The sequence below is a fragment of the Arachis hypogaea genome, chromosome 6 (assembly GCF_003086295.3).
Source record: "Arachis hypogaea cultivar Tifrunner chromosome 6, arahy.Tifrunner.gnm2.J5K5, whole genome shotgun sequence".
In the NCBI taxonomy this organism is placed as follows: domain Eukaryota; kingdom Viridiplantae; phylum Streptophyta; class Magnoliopsida; order Fabales; family Fabaceae; genus Arachis; species Arachis hypogaea.
The window spans coordinates 57,963,007-57,976,812 of NC_092041.1; the positions used below are offsets into that span (position 1 = coordinate 57,963,007).

General features: G+C 38.8%; 1 pseudogene; it reads left to right on the forward strand.

Moving 5' to 3' along the window:
• Nucleotides 1-408: 408 nt before the first annotated feature.
• LOC112696627 (splicing factor U2af small subunit B-like) lies at nucleotides 409-2,845 on the forward strand (annotated as a pseudogene).
• Nucleotides 2,846-13,806: the final 10,961 nt, after the last annotated feature.

Here is a 13,806-nt window from a genome sequence, read left to right on the forward strand (position 1 = left end):
ATATTTTTTTATTTTATTACTATTTTATATGATGGATCTAAAATATTTAAATTGCATGATTTGTCATATGGTATTACTCTTTAGATATAGTTTATAGATTATTATTTTTATTGTGTCAAATTAAAATACTATTATAGTAGTATTAACTAAATTTATGTCTATCTTTGTATTAGTTATTTTTAAAATTTGAAACTTGATTATTTTTAAAATATTGATGAAAATATGTATTTTAAATTTTTTTAAATTTTTTATTATTTTATATTTTTTATTTATGTAAAACTAATTTTACCGGTTGAATTAGTAAATCAATACACTAATAATTTGACCAGTTTAATTGTTAATTCGGTTCTTACAGTTATAATTGTACCGGTAAAAAAATTCAAGTACTATTGGCCCCAAAAAAAAAATGACAGAAATTTTTTATTTTTTATTTTTAAAAAAATCCATGTTTGAGTGAGTAGAGGATAAAAGCTTAAAGGTCAAAAAAAAAAAGGTGTTTGGATAGGCCATTTAGGTCAACACAAGAAATAAAGGACAGATAAAAAACAAAGGTAAAAGGAAGGGGAAGAAAGAAGCAAACCCTAACGAAACCGAAACAGAGTTACAAAGATAGAGAGTGTGATCCCTTCAGATTTGTTCTTCTGATTCCGGTTGTGAGTTAGGGAGCTATGGCGGAGCACTTGGCATCGATATTCGGTACGGAGAAAGACAGAGTGAACTGCCCCTTCTACTTCAAGATCGGGGCCTGCAGGCACGGCGACCGCTGCTCCAGGCTTCACACGAAGCCCACCATAAGCCCGACGCTGCTCCTCTCCAACATGTACCAGAGGCCCGACATGATCACCCCTCTCCTCCCTCCAAATCCTAACCAGCCCCAGTCTCAGTCCCTTGATCCCGACAAGGTTCAAGACCATTTTGAGGACTTCTACGAGGACCTCTTCGAGGAGCTCAGCAAGTACGGCCAGATTCAGAGCCTCAATATTTGCGACAATCTCGCTGATCACATGGTTCGTTCTCCAACTCCTCCTCCTTCTTCTCTATCTATGCAATTTTTTCGGTTTCTTATTTATTTATTCTTTTGTTTAGGTTGGGAACGTGTATGTTCAGTTCAAAGAGGAGGACCATGCTGCCAATGCCTTAATGAATCTCACTGGGAGGTTTTATTCAGGTATGTGTTCTCTGTATGTCATCAATTTATTGGCTATTTATTATTATTTCTTCGTCATTTCTTGATTTATGTGTTAGGTTTAGGTATCATCATTTTTGGGTGGGTGGGTGGGTTGGGGGAAGGAGGGAGATCGATTTCAAGTGATGATATTCTTCTTGTCGGTACATGTTGTACTTTTGTGTGGTAATATAATTGTGAGCAAACAGTGATGGTCATGATAAGTAGAAATTTGGAATTTTTTTATAAATTTGTGCAAGCGAAGTTAATGTTCCTATTGGTTTCAGGTAAATAGGTTTGGAGATACCCAACTGGTTTCGCTTGACCTCTCCTTGTGTTTACCTTACTCTGTATTGTAGCCTTCTTTTACTCATGTTGGGAGTCTTGAGCTTTATCTGATGAAATGCATTTTGACCAGGTACCTTGTGATCTGTCACATGGTAGCTCCGTTTCTCCATTCATTCCTTCTTTGTAAAGATGATTTTTGAGTGTGGTTAGCAAACCTTTTTTGTTGACGACCATTTTTGCCAAATGCTGTTGTAAAACTCTTCAATACTAACAATACATGCAAACTAAATTTTATGTTTTAAATACCAGTCCTGTTAAGTTGGTTTTTTATTTTTTATTTTACCACAAGTCTGTGTTTTGCTTCATACGTACAATTACAGAAGCCAGTAATGCTGGTTGCAGACTGAAAATTAGCATATGGCCATATGTAAAATGCAACACTTTGTGAAGTACTATTTATAATGCGTTCAAGTCTTCAATCCTACCCCCAAACAGCAATCACTGTAATTCTGATGAAATTTCTGACTTCAATGATGCTTTCAGGTCGACCCATCATTGTTGACTTCTCTCCTGTTACTGATTTTCGGGAAGCTACTTGTAGGCAGTATGAGGAAAACGTTTGCAATAGAGGTGGCTACTGCAACTTCATGCACCTAAAAAAAATTAGCAGGTTGATTTCTCTGCATAGTGCTATTCATGGTTTTCAAATATTTTGCATATATTTATACTTTATGGCTTTTTATGTCCTATACCCTGCTCTTCTATTTTCTATTTAGGTGATAAAATCTGGCTTTCTTAATTTTAGGGATTTGAGGAAGAAGTTATTTGGAAGAAACAGGAGATGGAATCGTAGTAGAAGTAGAAGCAGAAGCCGAAGTCCTCCTAGGAGTAGAAACTATGATGAGCGTTCACATGGTCGTGGTTCTAGTAGAAGGGATTCTGATAGGTCCCATGGTCACCATGGTAGGAGGCCTAGAAGCCGTAGTCCTCGACGTCGAGGAAGGCGAAGTAGAAGTCCGGGGGGAGGGATAGGAGTCCAGTCAGAGAAAGTAGTGCAGAAAGAAGGGCTAAAATAGAGCAATGGAACAGGGAGAAGGAGCAGGGAGATTCTGGTAACCAGAACAATGCGAATGGTAATGATTACAAGGAACCTAGCGTCCCAAAAAATGGTAATGAATCCGATAATCATCAAACATATCAGCATAACAGTGATTAGGTTCAATATTAAGAGAAACCCTGTAATGTGGAAGTTATCTTAGTCAACTTAATTATCTTGTTTGCACCTATTGAGTTGTTTTCCGTTGCTAGTGATTTTACCGTTTTATTTGGGTTTTATTCATGTATACAACTTTGTAATATTCATGAAAAAACGGTTGACTTTTATGCTTCAAACGCAATTATCAAGGTAGCTTGGATTGTTTTTTACGTGGTAAAAGAAAGTAAATGTTTGAATTTATTCTATATGAATATCTACAATAATATTCAAATTCAATGCCTCAATGAATATCCGAACCTTGTGTTGACGACTGTTCTGAAATCCAATATTGCAAAAAATAGGAAGTATACTGCACAGTAACGTGGCAATAATAATAGTTGAGTAGTTGACACATGGTCCCTTGGAGTCTTGACGTTCTTTAAAGTTGGGGTAAAATTCGTGTCCAAAAAAAAAAAAATATTTGGGGTAAAATAAAACTTGTTGGGATCGAAGGCATGTTAGATGTTTGATGATGCTTGAGAAGTTTCTCTCTATCCTAAGGCACATCCATCTTATACTTTTAACTTTGTAAGGTCTACTTGCTCAAATTGTTTTCCGAGATGCGTTGAACGGTCATGCAGTAGAATATGACTAGTAAGGATTATTATTTTTTATCAGTATTTAGTCAATAATAATAATATGTATTTATATTTATAAATATTTTACATAAAAATATAATTTATATTTTTTATTAGAATTTTGTATACGTAAATCAATATAATTTATATTTATATTTTTTTGAGTTTGCACTTATAAATGAATAAAATTTATTTGTTACAAATAATTTAATATTTGTACTGACAAAAAATTATAAAAAACGTAGGCTGCCAAAATGCATAATTGAATTGGTAATCATGACCGGGTTACTGGGTTGTTGGTTCAACCAGTGGATCACTAATTTATCCGGTTAATTCGGTCATAACTAAAAAAATATAAAATTATATTAATAAAATTGAAATAATGTCTTAGAAATTAAAATGCGAGTCTTACAAACATTAATAATCAAATATCAAGTCTTAAACATAACTAATAATCTAAAAGAAGAGTTAATAAACTTGTTTCTAGTATAAAATATGTTCTCAATTTAAATCAACAAGAGCAAGTTAAAGATAACACAATCATTAAATCAAGTCAAAGGGGTGGGCTCAAAGTCGGCATCAACATCTTCATAGGACAAATTAGGAGCTTGATCAACATTTCCCTCATTTTGATTTGTATCTATATCTTCCATATCATTGTTACTTGATCATTATCTTGGTCATCTTCCAAATTTAATTGATTTACATTTGTATATTTTTGACAAATCATGAAATCAATATCAAGAATAATTCGTAATAGCAACTGACAATTAAAATATTCAAGCAATTGAAGAATTTACCAAGATCATCCAAAGTTGGTTGAATGGACATATTTGCCAAATCATTTCGTAGAGCATCAACCTCTTCAGGAGTTAAAAACGGGTGAATCTTCCAATATCCAATCCGAATGGTCATCAAATGTATCAAGACAAATTGGATCATAGCTTTGCTTTCTCATTAGATTCCTATGTTATCAAGTTATGTAATTACTAAACTAAAGATTAAATTTTAATGAACAATGCTTTTTAAAATTAAATAAATAATTATAGAAGATACCTTTGTTGTAAACTCAAGTTATAATGAACGAAAACAAGATCATTAAGCTTTTGATGTTCTAACCGATTTCTCTTCTTTGTGTGGATGTGTTCAAAAATACTCCAATTTCGCGGAGAGTGACGACGAGGGTGACGGAGAGACGAGGTTGGCTGAGGGGGGTATTGGCAGTGACTAGTGAGTGGTGACTTCGGAGATACTGTATTACTGCATTACTGCCATTAGGGAGATCAGAGATGTGAGGTGAGGGCAGTGAGGCAATGGGGGGAAGGGGGGATAGCCTAGGGTTAGGTTTCATTTCAACGAAAAAGGGGGGGGGATATTAGAACGACGCCGTTTTAGCATACAAATAAAAAAAATTGTACCGCCCGGACCGGGTCAAATAACCCGTCTGGGTCACCGGTTTTTATCAAAACCTGACTGGGTGAACCGGGTTTCTCCGGGTCAATTGCATTTCCGGTTCAACGTGTGGCTCGGCCCGGCCAGGTAACCGGATGACCGGGTTTCCAGTCGAACCGGCCGGATCTGAAAACCATGATTTACCTACACTTTATTATTATTAAGCTCCATCTGTATCTCAATAGTCTCTCTTCACGTAACTTTTAGATAGCGTTTGGTAAAGGATATTGGGACTAAGATTGAAATTTAATATTGTGTTTGGTTGTCAAAAACTGGAATTAAAATTTCAATATCCATCTTGAAAATTTCAGTTCCTTCAGTATTTCTGAAAAATTGGGACACAGAAACTGAAATTTTTAGGGACAGGATTAAAACTTTAATAACATTTTATTCCTAAAATAATCTCGTTCAAAAAATCATATTCCAAATTTATCCTTCACTCCCAACTCGACCCCCACCTCTCACCCTGCCACCCCTTGTCACCGAAGTATAACCACCACACCTTTGCCATCATTGAATTCAACCACAAACAATAATGATATTGTTCTGAGGGTCCTAAATGTTAATTTGGGCATTAATGTGAGGTCCAGGTCCCATAGTATGGCAGCGTCCGACCTCTTCGGTGCCGAGGTGCCGCCTGTCTGAGTTCCTTGTGAGGAGGTTGGGGGGGTGATACCTACAAGAGACTCTAATACTTAAGTTAGCAAGGAGTTTAAGCAGGTTTTTTTGTAGATTAGAACGTGAGTCATACCTAGGGGGTGCCAGTATATTTATAGTAGAATTGCTAACTACCTTTGTTGGAGTAATCTTATCTTTTCTGATAGATAAGTGTTCCCTTTATCTTGGGAGTTTTTTGAGATCCACCTTCTAGATGAGATAGAGATTTTAGAAAGCAGTTTATCTACTTCGAGCAAGTAGGGCTTTTGCCCCTTTATTGGTGGGCCTTTTAGTGTCATTGGGTCTGATAGATAAGTGTTCCCTTTATTGGTGGGCCTTTTAGTGTCATTGGGTCTGGCTATTATCTGTTAGGTCAGGGTATGAATAGTGCCCCTGCTTGAGTTTGTTCTTTTTAAAGGTTGGGCTCAAGCACTTTGTGGCCTCTGCTATGGACGTCGAGCTTAAGCTTGTCAGGCTATTCGACGTGTTTGAAATTTTAAACGTTGATTGGTGCTTTAATGGTGGGTGGGCATTACACGGCAATTTGTTCCTTGGACTATGTGCGCTTTAAAAAGGTGCGAGAAGCCATTTTAACTTGTTTCTTTCTTATAAAGAGTCTTTTCATCTCTTTCTTCTTTTTTCTCCTTGTTTCTGGAAAATCTACTTCTTTTCTTTCTTTCAAAAGAGATTCTTTGTGTTCTTGCTGTTCTCAAGATTTCTTTATCTTGATTTCTGAAGTTTTTTCGTTTATTGCCATCGAGAAGGGGATCGTCCGTAGTACATGCTGCTTTAGACACGCCTTTCTTCTTTTTCGCAATCTTTCTCAAGGTTGGCTTTCATTTTTTCCTTTTTTGTATTCTCCTTTTATTTGGCTGAACTTGCTTGTTATCTTTGGTTGAACCTTTGAGCTTTACTGTTGTCGTTCTTTTTCATCTTGTTGGAAGGAATTTGCTTTTGCCTCTTTTAGATTTTGATACTTGGTGTGAAATATTTTTTTGAAAGTGTTTGAAGGATGTAGATAAAGACTTTTCTTTTATGCCTCTGTAGTGACAAACTTGTTGAATGTGTGCTGTATTGCCTCTAATGGCGTTGCTTTAATGTGATGTTTGCACCGAAGAGGTTCCATTGGGTTATTCTGTGGAAAAGTTTTGAAAAAAAAATGTCTCTCTTTGGATTTTGTTTAATTTGTCTGACTTCTTGTAGTAACGGTCTTCTTTATTTTTTCCATTTATAGGTATAGTCTTTATGTCTCGCCGTCTTATCACGAACATTTCGATAAAAGTGCCCCTAGTCTTCGAGTTTGGGTAGATAGCATTGTTCTTAGCTATGTCCCTATGACCGATAGGGAGTATTGTGATGAGTTTTGTAGGCATCATAGTATTTGTGAGAGTAGGGAGGATGAGAGGAGCTATGTGCTGGATCCACCCGACCTGGAGGAGAGAGTGTGCTTCCCTTCTGTTCATGCCCTGGGTCGAGCTGTTTGACCCAGGCTAACTGAAGGCAAGTCAACCGACCTCTTCAGGTCAAGGTTACCCGACCTCTTCTCAAAAGAGGTTGGCCGAATCACCGAGAGAGCCCAAAAAGGGCCCAAACAGAGGAACACGACCCAAGTCCAAAGGCAGCCCAAGCCTAGGAAGATAAGGGCAATTCCCTTAAAGATAAAGATAACTCCACTCAAGGATAAGATAAGACAACTATCTTATCCCCAGAAAGGTCACTCTACACTATTATAAATACATTAGAGCACCCAGGTATAACTCATACTCTGATTCTACTAAAAAAACCTGCTTAAAGCCCATGCTAACTTAAGCATCGAAGTCTCTTGCAGGTACCACCACCCTCCAGTGATGAAGGATCAGCAGCACCACCAAGTCTAACAAGTCGGGCACGTCAACTCCGGACACCACCACAGATCTCGTCCGAGATCGTCCTACAGTTTCAGGTAACCCTCAGAACATTAGCGCCGTTGCCGAGGACCCTGGAAGTCATCCCATTATCATGGCGGACAACCTTGACAACGACCACGACTCTGATCTAGAAAATAGGACGCCTGATGAACCACTATTTTATGGTTTATCTTATGCTCAATTGAGTGGTTTTTATCAACTCTTTACCCACTTATTCACATGATTTGCATGTTTTATATTTTCCCTCCTGATTCTGTGCTATGATTGAAAACATGCTTCTTTGGCTTTTATTTCTTTTTATTTAATCATCTCTTATTACCATTAGATGCCTTGATATTTGTGTTAAGTGATTTCAGGAATTACAGGGCAGGAATGGCTTAGAGGATGGAAAGGAAGCATGCAAAAGTGGAAGGAATACAAGAAGTTGAAGGAACTGCAAAGCTATCAGCCTGACTCTCTCGCAATAAAACGATCATAACTTGAGCTACAGAGGTCCAAATGATGCGGTTCCACTTGCGTTGGAAAGCTAACGTCCAGGGCTTCGATTTGATATATAATTCATCATAGTGGCCATATAGATAGGCAACGCGAACGCGCGTTCCACACGGACGCGTCGCATCTGCGAATCTCATTCCGCGCGGACGCGTGGATGACGCCTCCGCGTCACTTTGCCGCGACCTGTACGGACCAGATTTCACAATCAGCGCTTTCTGAGCTGTTTCTGACCCAGTTTTCGGCCCAGAGAACACAGATTAGAGGCTATAAAGTGGGGGAATGCATCCATTCAAAAGGAGGCTTTCATAATTCACTTTTCATAGTTTTAGATGTAGTTTTTAGAGAGAGAGGTTCTCTCCTCTCTCTTAGGAATTTAGGATTAGGATTTTTAGAAATTAGGAATATTACGTTTTCATCACAGGTTCAATGTTCTTTAATTTATGTTTCTCTTCTACTTTGGTTACTCTAATACTTTTATCTGTTTATTATTTATGTTGCCCATTTGAATCATAAATCTTTCCATGGTAGATTTAAATTTATATTTAAATACAATTGAGGTATTTTCAGATCTATGATTTTCGTTTAGCTTTTTATATTCTTGGCTTTAATTGATTAACTGGAAACTCTTGAGTTATCAACTATTCATGATTGATTGTTATGTCGGCTAATAATTTGAATTCCACTAACTCTAGTCTTTCCTTAGGAGTTGGCTAGGACTTGGGAATTCTAACCAATTGGTTCACTTGACTTTCCCTTGCTTATGCAAAGGTTAACTAAGTGGGATTAACTTCCATTCTCATAGGAGTAACTGGGATAGGACTTCCGAATTTTCATATCTTGCCAAGAGTTTATTTTATAGTTATTTATTTATTTCGCTTATCATTTATCATACTTGTTCCTCATTCTCAAAACCCCCAAAATTTTACCTTTTTCATAGCCAATAATAAGTCATACCTCCCTGCAATTCCTTGAGAAGACGACCCGAGGTTTAAATACTTTGGTTATCAATTTATTTAGGGGGTTGTTACTTGTGACAACCAAAACGTTTGTAAGAAAGGTTGATTGCTTGGTTTAGTAACTATACTTACAACGAGAGTTTACTATAACTTCTAAAACATCAATCTTCAGTTCTTCAACGCCACATAAGAATGCGGACACTACACCAAATGATACTTGTTCATACCCTGGGTCGAGCTGTCCGACTCGGGATGTTCGACAGACAAAGCGACCGACCTCTTCAGGACGGGACAACCCGACCTCTTTCCAAAGAGCTCGGCCAAGTCACTAGAAAAGCCCAAAGAAGGGCCCAAATAGAGGAACACGCCCCAAATTCTAAGGAAGCCCAAGCCTACAGAGGGAAGGGCGGTTCCCATGAAAGATAAGCTGACCTCACCTAGAAGATAAGATAAGATAAGATAACTAACTTATCTTATCTAAAAAGGTCACTCTACACCATTATAAATACACTGGAGCACCCAAGTATAACTCATACTCTGATTCTACTCAATACCTGTTTAATACCCTTGCTAACTTAAGCATCGGAGTCCCTTGCAGGTACCCCCCACCCTTCGGTGACAAGGGATCAGCAGTGCAGTCAGTCCAACAATTCGGACACGACAGCTCCGGTTGTCTTCCACCAGCCGGACACGTTAACACCGACCAGTACAGAAGATCTCATCCGAGATCGACCTCCAGTTTCAGGTAACTGATAAACCCCATTTTGAGGGTTTATCTTGTGTCAATTTCAGGGGTTTTATCAATGATTCCACACACCTTTCACATGAAAATACAAGACTTTGTGTTCCTTTCCTAATTTTGCCTCATGAATGAAAACATGCTTATTTTGCACTAAATTAGATACATTTCTAATCTTCTCTTGGTACCATTCGATGTCGTGACCTGTATGTTAAGTGGTTTCAGGATATAGGGCAGGGATGAACCAGAAGAGAGAAGGAGAATGGGCGCAAAGGAAAGGAGCACGAGAAATTGAGTTTTGGGAACTTCAGCAAGGGCGCGTGCGCGCACTTGGCGCGCCTGCGTGGATTGCGCCGCTAGAAGTCAAAGCCAGAAGCCAAGCCACGAGCCAGCATGTGTAGCGGCTGGGCCCTTATCTCCATGGGCGCGCACGCGTACGTTGCGCCTCCGCTCGCATTGCAAGATATCCCAGTGGCGCGCACGCGTGCTTTGCGCGTGCGCGCCAATGCTCGAATATGATTTTTTTAGAAGTCACGTGATCTGGGTGTGGAGACAGTTGGAGATCTCATCTTGGGGAAGTGCCTTGGTGGGAAGAGCTTAAGAAGACCAAGGGTTGAAGGGTTAAGGGACTTTTTGCTCATTTTAGATGTTTCTAGAATTTTTGGTTATTGGTAGTTACACTCTTGGGGGTAGAGAGAGAGAGATTCCAAGCTTTCATTAGGGTTCATCTTCTTCCATTTCTGAATTCTCAATTACTCTTTGGTGAGATCTATTGCAATTCTCAATTTACTTTGTTCATGTTATAGATCTTCTTCTCTAATCTCAATTAGTGCTTGTAATTGCTCAAGTCTCATAGATCCTAGATTCAACTTTGTAGTTTTGGTTAATTTCTTGACAAGTTTATTTCTATTGTTGTTCTTGGTTAATTGTTGTTAGTTCCTTGTGTTGAAGCACTTTCAATTCTACTTTCTTCTCATTTTTACTATGCCTTTCATTCTTGCTCATCAATTATTTGATAAAATGCCAACACTAGTTATGGAGTAAAAGTTCTTACTTGGCATAGGGTTTGGATCATTAGGAAGAGTTGAATAGTTTATGTCAATTGTTGATTTGGAATTAGAAATTGCTAATTAACTTGGAGTGCACTAAAGCTGGATTTCCCTAAGGTAAAACTAGGACTTGTGACTCAAGTTAGTTACTCTGATTTGACTTTCCTCTATACCTAGGGGTTAACTAAATGAAGCAAGGCCTAATTGTTATCATCATTGAAGGAACTATAGGGATAGAGTTCCTAATGCCAACCCTAGGCCAAGCTTTCTAAAGATTGATTGTTTGTCACCTATTTTGCTAAACCTTCAAAGAATCATAACAAGACTTCCTAATCAATAAGATGCATTCTCTAGCAATTCCAAGGGAGGACGACTCGGGAGACTAGTACTCTCGGTTATAGATTGTAGGATTGTTTGATGCGAAGTTTAAGTGTCGGTTAGACTATACTCATGATCATATTCATCATTGAATTCTAAATTGACATGCTAAAATTTCGTTTATCAGTAACCCTCGGAACATTGGCGCTGTTGCCGGGGAACCTGGAAGTCATCCCATCACCATGACGGACGACCATGACAACGACCACGATTCAGATTTGGAAGATAGAACACCGTACAAGAATGCGGATGTTACACTCAAAGATACTCCGGAGCTCAACGGGGATAAAAATTCATCAAATCCAAGAGTGATAGAGGCGCTTCAAGATCGATTAAAGCAACTTGAGAAAGAAGCCCAACTTCAACGTGAAAAAGAAGAGGATCTGTATCGGGAGATAAGGCGACGCCGAGAATTAGAAGATAAACTTCTAAAACTCGAAGCCGATCTCAAAACTAAAGCTACTAAATCCACTCCAGAGGATAGCTCTCACAAGGATCAAGATCCTTTCACCAGGGAAATTATGAAATCCAAATCCCCAAAGATTTCAAACTTCCGGATATGACTCTTTATGACGGCACTTCAGATCCCAACCATCATCTCAGCAATTTCAGAAGCAGAATGTACCTCACTGACGCCTCGGATGCAGTTCGCTGCAAGGCCTTTCCAACAACTCTTACCAAGACAACCATTAGATGGTTCGACAACCTACCTCCAAAATCCATCTCGAGTTTCGACGACCTGGCCAAAAAGTTCCTGGCCAGATTTTCCATACAAAAGGAAAAAGCCAAACACGCACCCAGCCTACTAGGAATCAAGCAAGGAGATCGGGAGAGTCTTCGTAACTACATGGAAAGATTCAACAAAATATGCATGGACATACGAAGTCTACCAACAGAAGCTGCCATCATGGGCCTCATAAATGGCCTACGAGAAGGACCATTTAGCCAATCTATATCAAAGAAGTACCCAGCATCCCTAGACGAAGTACAAGAATGGGCGCAGAAGTACATCAACATGGAAGAGAACTCTTGACTTGGGGAAGCCTCGAGGTTCGGTTCTGCCTACCGAGATAAAGAATCCAAGAAAAAGGAAGATCGCTCCGGGGAGAAAATAAAAAAATATGATAACTACACCCTTTTTAGGGTATCCTTGGTAGATGTTTACAAAGAAGTCTGCCATACAGAAAAAATACCCCCAACTCGGCCACTCAAAGGCAAAAGGGGAGGAGGAAATCGGAACGAATACTGTGAGTATCATCGAGTCCGAGGGCACTCCACCAACGAATGCTTTGACTTGAAAAACGTCATAGAGAAATTAGTAAGGGAAGGAAAATTAGATCGGTTCTTGGCCAATCGGGACGAAGAACCAAGAAAAAGAAGAAGGGATGAAGATGTCGGACGGTCTGAACGATCACCCCGCACACCGGAAAGACACGTCCACGTGATACACGGCGGATTTGCTGGAGGAGGAATCTCCAAATCATCCCGCAAGCGACACCTCAAAGAAGTATACCATGTCGAAGGAAAGAAGGAGACGCCAGACATCCCAGCAATCACGTTTACCAAAGAAGATGCATCCGGAATCATCTCAGGACACGACGACCCCATGGTCATCATAATCATATTGGCAAATGCCAACCTCCACCGTACATTAATTGACCAAGGAAGCTCTGCCGACATCTTATTCAAAACTGCCTTCGACAAGCTTGGCTTAGAAGAAAAAGAGCTAAGAGTAGGGGTGGCAAAGCGGGCTGGCCCGCCCCGCCCCGCCAAAGCCCGCCCAAATATGGGGCGGGGCACTAATACGGGCTCAACTTGCTACCCCGCCCCGCCAAGGGCGCTAGCCCGCCTCTTTTTTTTTTTGAAATATTTTTTAACCATATATAAAAATTTAACCATATTTTTCAATTTATGGTGCTAACTAACTACTAACAATTATTTTATTTTATAATAAAATTATTTTATTGAATTTATTTTTTAACATATAAAGTAATATCTTAAATTAATTATTAATTCATAAAAAATTTATAATTAACTATTATAACTCTTTTCATTGAAAATAACATAACAAATAATAAATATCAAAGTCTCAAACATAAGTGGCTAAGTGCATAACAATAATAAGACAAACACATAATCCACACATAAATCCTACTATAATTAAAACAAAACACACAACATAATTCATAAATTAACAAGACACCCAAAACAATCCTTAAATCAATCCACATAAATCAATTATCAACTTCCAAATCAATAAAATTTGAATCAGATCCGGAAGTTGAAACACCGCCTCGCCTAGCACCTTGAGGATTCACATCTTCACCTTCACCTACAATTAGAAGAATATCCAAATTTAGAACAAGATATAAATACTTAAATATTATATAAATATTAAATTAGTAACTGGTGCACGAAATTGCAATCACACTTTGCAATCCCGCACAACTAACCAGCAAGTGCACTGGGTCGTCCAAGTAATACCTTACGTGAGTAAGGGTCGATCCCACGGAGATTGTCGGCTTGAAGCAAGCTAAGGTTACCTTGTAACTCTTAGTCAGGATATCAAAGATTATCAGGATTGATTGTAAAAAGCAAAAGAACATAAAACAGGTACTTGAATTGCAGTGATGAGAATAGGTTGAGGTTTTGGAGATGCTCTGTCTTCTGAACCTCTGCTTTCCTACTGTCTTCTTCTTCAAACACGCAAGGCTCCTTCCATGGCAAGCTGTATGCAAGGGTTTCACCGTTGTCAGTGGCTACCTCCCATCCTCTCAGTGGAAATGTTCAACGCACCCTGTCACGGCACGGCTATCCATCTGTCGGTTCTCAATCAGGCCGGAATAGAATCCAGTGATTCTTTTGCGTCTGTCACTAACGCCTAGCC